The sequence below is a fragment of the Oryctolagus cuniculus genome, chromosome 6 (genome assembly GCF_964237555.1).
Source record: "Oryctolagus cuniculus chromosome 6, mOryCun1.1, whole genome shotgun sequence".
Taxonomy (NCBI): Eukaryota; Metazoa; Chordata; class Mammalia; order Lagomorpha; family Leporidae; genus Oryctolagus; species Oryctolagus cuniculus.
Window position 1 is genome coordinate 59,078,477 of NC_091437.1, and position 10,507 is coordinate 59,088,983.

At 55.3% G+C, this 10,507-nt stretch overlaps 1 long non-coding RNA gene across 1 annotated transcript; it reads left to right on the forward strand.

Annotated features, from left to right (window-relative positions):
* The first annotated feature begins 1,170 nt into the window (after positions 1-1,170).
* LOC127490552 (uncharacterized) lies at positions 1,171-9,406 on the forward strand. The gene is made up of 4 exons (XR_011389434.1): positions 1,171-1,516; positions 2,107-2,281; positions 3,085-3,340; positions 9,141-9,406. It is a non-coding gene; the product is annotated as an uncharacterized lncRNA (long non-coding RNA).
* Positions 9,407-10,507: the final 1,101 nt, after the last annotated feature.

The window sequence follows — 10,507 nt, forward strand, 5'->3', positions numbered from 1 at the left end:
TCATCCACTGCTTCCTGGGATTGCGTCAGCAGGAAGCTGCATTGGAGGCAGAGTAGTTGGAACTGGAACCAGGAGCTACAGTAAGGCATGAGGGCGTCCCAAGTGGTGGTTTAACCCACTGCCCCACAATGCCCACCCCATTCTTATATGCTGCAAATTCAAGAGTGAGGTGCTGCCCGCTCTGTTCCCAGGGAAGCCCTCTTCCTGGCTGTAGGTGGCCACCTCTCACCGCATCCTCACATGGCAGCGTCTCTTCTTATGAAAGTACTGTCGCCAACACAAGGCCCCACACTGAAGACTTCATCCAACCCTGATCATATGTCTCCAAATGCCGTGACACTGGAGGCTTGGTCCTCACTGATGGGTTCTGGGAGAGGCACACAGACGATACTCAGTGTCACTGTCATCCTCACCTTCTCTCCTTCCCATCTGGCCAAGAGCCTGGGCTTTGCGACTCTGGCTTTGATCCTGGTTCTGATGCTGAGTAATGGAGTGACATTTTTTAAAAAAAATTGACTTTTTTTTATTTGAAAGGCAGAGTGATACACACATGAAAACACACACACACACACACACAGATCTTTTATCTGCTGGTTCACTCTCTAAATGACCCAGTGGCCAAGGCTGGGCCAGGGGGAAGTCAGGAGCCTGCAATTCCATCCTTGGATGGCGGGGCCTGAGTACTTGGGTGGCCCTCCGCTGCTTTCCCAAGCACTTTGGCAGAAGACGGATCAGAAGTGGAGCAGCTGGGATATGAACAGGCACTCTGATATGGGATATGGGCATCCCCAGTGGTGGCTTAACCCACTCTGCCACAATGCCAGCCCTGACTGGGTGAGCTTGCTTGGAGCAGAAAACCTTTAGGGGTCAGTATCCTCTTGTGTAGAATGGGCCCTTGTAGGGCGATTGTGAGGGTGAAACGAAATGGCTTATGAAAAAAGCCAGGCGCATAGTAGGCATCGTTAAAGCTACCGTGCAGGCTCAGGGCTGTTGGCCCCATCAGGTCTCCGGAATCTCGCGCCCTGTGTTCCCACCTCCCGCCAGGCGGGGGCAGTCGCCACTTGCTTATTCCTCGCGGGCTCAGAGCGGGCGTCCCTCAGAAGTGGCCGACTCGCCACCAGGGGGCTTTGTCACCGCCCTCGAAAATGTACCCGGGCGCGGATGCAAGGCAGATCGTAATTTGGGAAAGGAGGGATCCTCGCGCCGATCTCGCCAGGTCCCCTCTGCCTGGGGCTCTCGGAGCCCGGGCTCCAGACTCCCAGAGCTCAAGGCCCGAGGCCCCGGCGAGCCGCCTCGCGTCCTGCACCCCGCGCCGCCCGCCCTGCCCATTCATCCGCCTTCTGCTCTGGGAGCCCCCGCGGACGCCGCAGGTGCCGCGGGTGATTCAGCGGCTGCCTCCGGAAGGCAGTTTTCACTCATTCACAATTTACGCGATTTTACCCGGAGCGCTCGAGGAATGCTCTTACCCTGCAGAGCTGGATGATGCCAGCCCGAGGGAGGAGGCAGGCGAGAGTGGGTGAGTCACGTGCTTAGAGGGGGGGCTAAGGGCCCTTCAAGACCAGGGCCTGAGTGCCTTCCCCAAGGTCACACAGCTAGGGAGGAGCGAGCTGGACTTGAACCCAGGCTGCCGGGCTCCAGGGAAGGCAGACAGCTCCCTGCCACCCCGGAGCCAGCGGGGCACTGACAGGTAGCCTTTGTGCAGTGTCCCTGGGCAGCGGCTCTCCGTAGGGAGAGCTCCAGAGAGAATAGCTCCTTTTTTCCCCCAAAACTTACACTTTCCTCCCAAATTCCTGTTTCTGTCTCAGCTTGGGCATCATAAAACTGCCCCCCACCCCCCGTTGTCTTTCTGTGACTATTGCACAGGTGTTGGGTCGTCTTGGGGTCTTTTTCCCATGATAGGCGCCCGGGACAGAGCCCAGGTGCTGGCGTCCCACAGGCCTGGGCTTGCTTCTCGCTGCGTTGGGAGTGAGCTGTGTGACCTTGGACCAGTTAACGGGCCCTCCCTGAGTGTCATCTTCCTGCGGGGAGCAGGGATGTTAGAGCGTCCTTCTCACAAAATTCTTCGGAAAGTTTTTAAAATGTACCTTTCGTTATGGAAATTTTCAGAGGCAAATAAGAACACGGAGAACAGTACAATTTGGAGTCCCGTGCACTCATCTGCGGCTGGGTCTTCATCTCGAGCTGCTTGTGCCGGCAGTTCATTCGCTCACACGGCCGTCTTCACCCTGGGTTATGGGGAAGCCGATCCCCTCACCACGTCACCTGATTTGTGAGTGTTACTGTACGTATCCCTAAGCAACTAGCATTTTCTCTCCTCTCCCTCTCTCTCTCTTTTAAGGATTTTATTTGAGAAGCAGAGTCACAGACACAGAGAGGCAGAGAGAGAGAGAGAAAGGTCTTATCCGCTGGTTCACTCCCCGAATGGCTGCAATGGCCAGTGCTGCGCCGATCCAAAGCCAGGAGCCAGGAGCTTCTTCCGGGTCTCCCATGTGGGTGCAGGGGCCCAAGGACTTGGGCCATCTTCTACTGCTTTCCCAGGCCATAGCAGAGAGCTGGATTGGAAGTACAGCAACCAGGACTTGAACTGGTGCCCACATGGGATGCCGGCGCCACAGGCAGAGTATCAACCCACTGTGCCACAGTGCCAGCCCCTAGTGTTCTCTTTTAAACTTCAATTTGGGCAGGCTTGTGATGCCTGTCCTCTGTGGTGAGGAATGTTAAATGAGATTTCTGGGTGTGGGGGTGGGCTTTGGCACAGCAGTTAAGATGCTCCTGGGGGTGCCCGCATCCCATATTGAAGTGCCTGAGTTCAACTCCCAGCTCCGCTCCCATTTCCAGCTGCCTGCTAATGCACACCCTGGGAGGCAGCAGGTGATGGTTCAAGGCAAAGAAGGGGGGCACAGAGGGGCTAAGGGTTTTCCCAGGTCACACCGCAGCAAGCAGTCGGGCTGGAGTACGGTGCTAAAGCCCGTGTGACCCCACAGCCCCGCCTTTCCTGTCCAGTGCTGTTGTCTTTGGATTCTCTGTTTAGATGATGGGCCCTTCAAGGTAAGGGGCCCACCTTGGAGTTCTGTGTCTCCACAGTCCCCAGCTGTTTGATGATCATCAGAGTGATAGACTCTCCTGGATTGTCTGGGTCATGGTGCACCTACAAGGCTTGTCATCATCACATCAGCACCTGTCGTCATATCACCAGCATCACCATCATATCATCACCATCACCTTCACCATCATCTCACCATCATCTCACCATCATCATATAACCATCATCATCACCATCATCTCATCGTCACCATCATCACCATCAATCACCACCATCATTGGTTTGACCCTTCAGCAGGTGTTTGTTGAATTCTGTACATAGGACTGAATGCAGACCCTGTGGGCTATAAAAGACCTGGTTTCTGCCCCAAGTCTGCCAGGGGTCGGCTCAGACTCAAGCGCAACAGTGAGGGAGAATGCAGGGCACCCTGCTGCGGAGGAGGGGGATTTCTCACGTGTCTGGGGGCCTCAGAGTCCATAGGGAGACAAGGCTGTGGGTGTGGCTGCGTCATGTCAGGAGCAGGGCTGGGATCTGGGGATTCAGCAGTAAACAGACGCGGGCGGGGAGATGCGCACACGGCCACCCGGGTTGACACGTAGGCAATAGCAAATGAGGAACTCCGCAAGGTGCTACCAAACGCCAGAGAGCTGTAAATGGGGGGGGGGTAACAAGGGGTGCAGGGCCCTGCTTTGGGTGGGGCAGCAGGGGCCCCGGTCTTTGAGAAGCCAACAGCTGAGCTATGACCCGAACCCACATCCTGCTCATGGCTCCTTCACCTCCTGGATAAAGGGTGGTCCCTTTAGGTGACTGCCCAGGCTCCCGTGACCCGGTCCTGCTGACTCCTCCAGCTCACTTCTGACCCTGACCCTGCCGCCCAGTCTCAGACGTCTCGTGCACCGGGAGCCAAGGCGCCCTGTTCTTCCAGCCCTCCGGGCCTCCGCCTCCTGTCTGGAGTGCTTTCTCTCTCTGGCTGACCTGGTGAACTCCTAATCATTCATCAAGGTCCAACTTGAAGGCAGTTCTTCTGGGAGTCTGTCCCGATTTCCCAATGCTTGGCAAGGCGCCTTTTATATTGGTGTACTCTTGGAGGTATTTTTGCACTCAACCAAAAGTAGTGAAAGCCATGAGAAATTTCTCCTTTCATTTTACAAGAAGTCTGGAGGCTGGGCAGTTCTCGGATTCATTGGTTCAGGCACAACCAAGTCTTCCCTTGCCATCTCAGTTGTCAGGGATGATTCCCCTCATGGTTACAAAAGGGTTGCCAGAGCTCCAGGCACAGCTGCCAATGACAGCCAGAGAAGAAGTTGTAATCTTTCCTGCCAGTCCCTTCAGAGCAAGCTAGAACAGCCCTGCTCAGTTGCTTCTGGGTTCCTGATCTTAGGAACTGCTGAGCCAATAGGCACCTGTTGTCATAGGCTGCTAAGTTTGGGATGATATTCTTTCCTTTCTTTTTTTAACATTTATTTGAAAGGCAAAGTTACAGACAGGGAGGAAAGAGAGCAAGGTTGAAGATGTCTTCCATCTGCTTGTTCACTTCCCAAATGGCCACAATGGCCGAAGACATGAGCCTGGAACTCCATCCAGGTCTCAGACATGGGTGGCAGGGGCCCAAGCACCTGGGCCATCTCTGACTTCTTGTCCTCATTGGTAGGGAGCTGGATCGGAAGTGCAACAGTCAGTACTTGAACCAGTGTTCACATATAGATGCCGGCATCCCAGGCTGCGGCTTAGCCGGCTGCCCGGCAGCACCAGCCCTCCTTTGGGGTAATTTTTATGTGGCAGTGGCTGACTTAGCACAGCTGGCAAGCAGCAGTGGCTGCCATGGTGCACCCCCACGGCCCCAGAATCGCTGTCAGAGCATCATGTCCTTGTCTGTTCCCTCTACAGGCTTGCGAGGGCCTTGGTTTTCCACTTGCTTAAGCACAGGGGTCTCAAGCGTGTGAGCATGCACACGCGTGCATGTGTGTTTATGTATGCTTGCGATGTGTGTGCACGTGTGCATGTGTGTGTGTGTTCACCGATCTGCTGGGCTCTCCCCAGCCTCCAGAGAGCGTCTTATTGCCTCAGTATTTCCAGAGTGCGGCACAGGGCTCGGCACGGAGAATTGGGAAGGGATCCATGCAGTGAACAGGATGCCGGGGCGGGGAAGGATCCATGGTTGCCATGGCAACTGCAGCCTGGAGCGCTCAGAACAGCCCAGGCCACTTAGGGCTGGGAGGTTTCGCCGTGGTTCTAGAAATGACTTGGGGAGGGGGGAGCAGTTTCTGCTCTGGCAGCCTCAGAAAGAGGGGGCAGAAGCATGAGGGCCAGTGGGGGAGGTGGGCGGTGCCAGGGCTGCCCAGTGCCCTCCTGGGTACAAAGCCGCCCCCACTTCTAGGTCATAAGCCGCAACTCCTCCAAGTCTGCCTTTTGTTTGCTGAAGACCTACTATGTGCCTGTCTCTTGGCTAAGCATTTTCTGCCCAGCTCTGGTCAGTAAACCCCGGAAGCGCAGGAGCTGCATCTTTCTTGTCAAGGGCAATGCTGGACACGTGGGAGGGGCAGGGTGCATATTTTGTGGGTGAGTGAATGAATGAATGAATAAGATGAGTGATGCACTCAGTCCTCACATCAAATGCAAAAGGAGGTCAGCCACGGGAAGAATTAGACAAAGGGAGGGCGCGCAGGATGGGAAAAAGGTTCCAGGCACAGGAAGGAGTATATACAAAGGTCCTGGGGTGAGACAAAGCTTGCCATGGGAGCCCGTGCCTCCCTGGCTCCATAGATAGCTTTCATTATACCGCAGCTCTCTAGGGTAAGTCGTCTTATCACCACCACCCTCAGTGTGAGAAGTTCTTCCTGTTCCTTCTAAAGGACTGTGGAATACAGTGGCTTGAGTGCAGGCTGCCCAGGCTGGGCTTTGCCATGAAACAGCTGTTTGCCAGAGGTATTTGCCTCAGTCTCCTCACCTGACAAATGGGGATGACAGAGCCTCCCTCAAGTTCTGGTTTGAATGTGTCTGCTAAAAGTTCTTGTGTTGCAGACTTTCCGCCCAGACCCATGTGTTAGTGGTAGTAGCAGCGGGGGTTTTGGGAGGTCATGGGGATGGGGCCCCGATGGTGGCGTTCGTGGGTGTAAGGAGAGGAAGAGGGACCCAGCGAGCAGCTGGCTCTGTCTCACTATGGGATGCTCTCTGTGATGCAGCTGGAAGCCCTCATCAGGTGCCAGCCCTGAAATCCAGGGTTCCCACACTCTGGATCTGTGAGCCACATGCACCTGTAGCCCTTATAAATGACCCAGTCTTGGGAATCTTGTTCTACAGCCGAGAACAGATCGGGCCGCGGGGTCTGCAGTCGCTAAATGGACTCGGTGGGGTCAAGTGCTGGGAATGCGGGGAGCACAGGTGTCCAGGGGCACAGCCAGCCTGCGGGCAGTGAGGACAACGGCGTGGGCGCAGCAGTTCCTCCCCTGGGAGCCCTCTCTTCTGCCCAGCCCCCGCTGGTCCACGCTGACGGGGAAGGATTTGTCCCTGGCAGGTTCCAGCAGTGAGTGACGGTCTGCTCCACTTCCAGACAAAGCCAAGCGTGGCTGCTTCAGCGGAGCGCGGAGACAAAGCGCTATTTTAAGGCCTCTGCGGAGCACTGAGGAAGCCGAGGCTGTTCCGGGCCACAAGTCTGGGAAGTCGGGCAGCCTGTGGGGCTGGACGGGAGCACGGGGGCCCCTAGTGGACCCACAGAGGGACCAGGGAAGCCGGGGTCAGGGAGGCAGTCCGGGATCCCCTGCATGGGCCTCTGTAGGGGGCGAGGGAATGTGTAGGAGCCCATTCAGCCCAGGCTCCTGGTACAGGTGACAAAGCAGGCGGGGAGGCGGCGGGGGCGGAGCCATCGCAAACATTTTCTGTTTCCGCTTGTTTCCAGGAATCACTGGATCAGGTGGTTAAGTGAGGTATGGCCCATCCATGCTGTGGTCTCCGTAGAGTTTCGAAAGGACACAAAAGAACTGTGGGACCAACTTGGCTGTTCTAAGTCTTGTTGAGAGAAAACAAAGTTGCTGACGAATGTGCACAGATCGTACTTGTTAAAAAACAAAAGCAAGCCAAGATTTCCTATTTCAGTGAGTAGATCAAGGCCTGGAGAAAGTTCTGGAAGGATGTTTGGCAATTAGAGCTGGAGAGTCACCTTCCAGCGGGGCTGGGAGAGGGACAGCATAGGCAGGGGGACCCCAACTTTATCAGGACTGTTTGAATTGATAAGAGAATCTCCATGCGTTACTGATGTCATTAAAACAGAGCACGTCACATTTTAAAAAAGAATCACTGTTAAAAGGCTGGTTTGCCTGTGGGCTTAGATTTGTCCCGAAAGCCTTCATCTCCTGGGTCTCACACTCCAGGAAAGCCTGGCCTCTCCTCTCGGCAGCCCCCCACCGCCCCCAGCCCGCACCGTGCACTGGATTTGTCAAGTACGGAAAAAAGATGGAAATGTGGCTGACAAGACGCCCACCCAGCTCCCTTTGTCTCAGGAAATCCCCCAGGCCTGGGGGCAAGGCCTGTGGGGGGCACACAGGTGGTCAGGAGCAGCGGGGGCCCTGTGCTTCTGTAGAGTTTGCACCTGTCTGTCCGCTTCTTCTGTCCCCTGCTCTCCACCTTGAGCACAGCCCTTCTCGCGAGCACGCACAGCGTCACTGTTTCGCGGTGATAATGGATTTGCTATTTTTTTCAGAATCAATTTATAGGAGCATTCTCCTGGGGGACGAGGAAGAAAAGGGGGACCCTGCAAGTGGGGCCACAGTCCATTGAACAGCCCCACCCCATCCCCAAAGGCAGGTGCAGTCAGCGGAGGAAGAACCTTACTGACCCCGAGGCATTTGCAGTCCTCCCTGGTATCTGTCATCCGAAGGGAGTTGGTGCCTCCACCCCACCCCACCCCACCCAGATGGTGCTTATTTATTTGAAAGGCAGAGTGACACAGAGACGGAGGGAGGGAGGTGGGGTGCACGTTAGCAAGGAGCTGGATCAGAAAGCAGAGCAGCCAGGACTGGAGCAGGTGCTCAGCTATGGGTTGCTGGCATGGTGGTGGCGGTTTAACCTGCTATAGCACAATGCTGACCCCAGGTCCTCTGGTGTCTTACATAAGATGATTTGGGATCCGCATATAACCTACACGGTTGCTCCTGTCTGCAGCCACGCCCTGCATAGCGGCATGTGGTCAGTGAGGGACGCATGGAGAGTGATGGGTCTGTGAGTGGCTGTGTTTGGGCAAGTGCGCCTCATCGTGTTCACACAATGGCAAAGCCACCTAGGGACACATTGGTCACCCATATCAAGGCAGGCAGGACTGGACTTTCAGTGGTCTCCAGATGAGTGACAGTGTGGATGCCGTGTGAGTATCTGTTACGCTGTATTGTTTAGGGAATGACGATAAGAAAAATAAGTCTATATGTTCTGCAGAACTGCAACATTTTGGGAATATTTTTGATCTGCAGTGGGTTGTATCCATGGATACGGACCAACTGTAAATGGAATTGTGTGTACTCCTAAACAGTATCGTCTTGTTGAGCTGCAGGCTGCTGTACCATGGGTGACCGCAGTGTGATGGGGCTGAGCCCAGCAACCCCCGGGGGTGGCTGCCTTCACGAGGGCCTCGCTCTGACTGCCTGGCTTCCTGTCCGGGCACCAACACTTGACCAGCACTGGTCTGGTGTGGTTGCACATCAGACGCCCCAATACTGCCTCTGTTCCTATGGGTGCCTCAAAGTGGGTGGGGGCAGCCCAGGAGGTTCGAGCCTTGTGGGGTGGAGAGAGACAAGAGAGAAGAGGGGAACAGAGTGGAGGGGAGAGGGGATGACTGGGACTCCTGAGTGTCCTGGGGAAGAAGTGGCAAGTGCTGACACAGGGGTCCTTGGTGGAGTGGCCTCTTCAGGGGCTCCCCAAGCAGGAGGCCTGTGGATGTCCCAGCTATGATGAGAAGCTGTGTCTGGTGGTAGCTTCTGGGAAGGGGAGACACCACCTTTCAATAGGAAGGGGCGGGGCCCGCGCTGTGGCGCAGCAGATTAATGCCCTGGCCTGAAGCACCGGCATCCCAAATGGGGGCCGGTTCTAGTCCCGGCTGCTCCTTTTCCAGTCCAACTCTCTGCTATGGCCTGGGAAAGCAGTGGAAGATGGTCCAAGTCCTTGGGCCCCTGCACCTGCGTGGGAGACCTGGAAGAAGCTTCTGGATCCTGGCTTCGGATCGGCGCAGCTCTGGCCATTGCAACCATCTGGGGAGTGAACCATCAGACGGAAGACCTCTCTCTCTCTCTGCCTTTCCTCTCTCTGTGTAACTCTGACTTTCAAATAATAAATAAATAAATCTTTAAAAAATAAATAAGGAGGGGCCTCTTGGCCAAAGGAAATAGGAAACCCACTTATCTTCCCTCTCTGTGTCCTGTGAACATGACAGAAGGCCGCTGTTGTTTGCGACTAAGCTCCTACACTGGGTGCAACAGATCAGACCAAAAACCAAAATGGAGTGACTCAGGCTAAAGATGCATGTCACCAAGCACCTTCTGAAAAATTGGGAGAGAGAGAAAAGCCAGATTTGCCAAATGGGCCAGTTTCAAGGGCGCCACGGTGGGGTTCCCTCCACCAGCCCTTACACAGAAGGGTAACTGGAAGTGAGCTGGTGCTGGTGCTAACCGGACACCTGTTTCCCTACTGTCCTGTAGCGCTGTCCCCACCCTACAAGGAAAGCCAGTTTGAAAGGACCCCGCCCCTTTTGCTCTTTGCTTCTACTTTCTTTTCTTTTATATTTATTTATTTATTTATTTTGACAGGCAGAGTGGACAGTGAGAGAGAGAGATACAGAGAGAAGGGTCTTCCTTTGCCGTTGGTTCACCCTCCAATGGCTGCCGCCGGCGCGCTGCGGCCGGTGCACCGCGCTGATCCGAAGCCAGGAGCCAGGTACTTATCCTGGTCTCCCGTGGGGTGCAGGGCCCAAGGACTTGGGCCATCCTCCACTGCACTCCCTGGCCACAGCAGAGAGCTGGCCTGGAAGAGGGGCAACCGGGACAGAATCCGGCGCCCCAACCGGGACTAGAACCCGGTGTGCCAGCGCCGCAAGGCGGAGGATTAGCCTAGTGAGCCGTGGCGCTGGCCTCTACTTTCTTTTCAAAGCCCTTCTCTCTAAAACCAATCTCTTCTGCACAGCCCCTCAGAAAGTTACTCTGTTTTATGGAATGAAGAGTTGCCTGATTCTAGAATAAAAACTAGGCCGATGAAGCTCTTTGAATTAAGGTGCTGTGATTTTGCCCTTGGATGTGTAGAATTCGTGATCAGATCATGTGGCCACATCCCGCCTTGCATTCACGGGCTAGCCACTCCTGGAATTCCCTAGTCCTCATAACAGCACCAAGCCCTGCCCCAGGCACATGGTGAGCAGCTCCCTCTCAGCCAGCTCCAGGTCGTCTGCACCTTAAACCATGGCCCTCCCATGTCAGACTTGGTGCTGAG